Here is a 913-nt window from a genome sequence, read left to right as displayed (position 1 = left end):
TATATACATGCACACACATATGTGTGTGTGTTTGTGTCTGTGTGCGTGTGAAGGCATGTGGTTTAGTGCTAAGGCTGATGCGTTCACAAACTCAAGTTTGTAGTTTCGATTTCCAAGATCGGTCTGTGCGGAGTATTCATGAAGAAAACACTTTATTTCACGTTATTTCAGTTCACAAAGCTTTAAAATGATTACCTCTGCGACGGCCTGGCATATTCTTCAGGAAGAATGCCACGAAAGCAGGGTAACATGCTATATGGATTCTAGAACCTGAGACAATAGCGTTCAGCGCACTTAGTATTGTTTTACGCACGTACAGATGCGCGCAAACACACACACATGCACATGCACACACATATATACATACACATACAAACACACACGTACACAGATGTAATGGTGGAATCCCTAGACAAAGAAAGGTTAAGAAAAGGGAAACACAAGTAGGTTGGGAACGGAAAGTGATACGGGTGCTGAGAAGAATATGTACGTCGGGTACAAGTGGTGAAAGGTCATAACTGTAAAGAGCAGAGACCATTATAAGGATGGCAGGAAAGGAAGGGTACGGAGATAGTGATTATGCTAATTAGAGGTTGAAATATATTATTGGCCGGTAGTATGTTAATTGGTCACATTTTTTTGTTTTTGCTTCATGCCGTGTGATTAAGCACGAGATTTTACGTTTACGTGGCATTATCCCGAACATGGGAGCCGTACTACTGAAACGATCTCGAACTGAACCTTCTAGAAGAAAACAATAAAACACATTTATTCAGTGCAAGTTTCTCTTAGTTGTTTCTCTGTTTGTCTATATGTTTGTTGCATCTACATAATTAGAATAACGAAATAGACAGGCTAATAATAATAATTACTACACACACACACGCACACACACACACACACACACACACAC

General features: G+C 40.0%; 1 protein-coding gene across 1 annotated transcript in view; it reads left to right on the top strand.

Moving 5' to 3' along the window:
• LOC106868399 (peroxisome proliferator-activated receptor gamma) overlaps positions 1 to 913 on the top strand; it is a 519,155-nt gene that overhangs the window by 517,093 nt on the left and 1,149 nt on the right. The window lies entirely within an intron of this gene.

The sequence above is a fragment of the Octopus bimaculoides genome, chromosome 1 (genome assembly GCF_001194135.2).
Source record: "Octopus bimaculoides isolate UCB-OBI-ISO-001 chromosome 1, ASM119413v2, whole genome shotgun sequence".
Classification (NCBI taxonomy): Eukaryota; Metazoa; Mollusca; class Cephalopoda; order Octopoda; family Octopodidae; genus Octopus; species Octopus bimaculoides.
The sequence above is the reverse complement of the archived record's forward strand: the minus strand, read 5'-3'. Positions and strand labels throughout refer to the sequence as shown.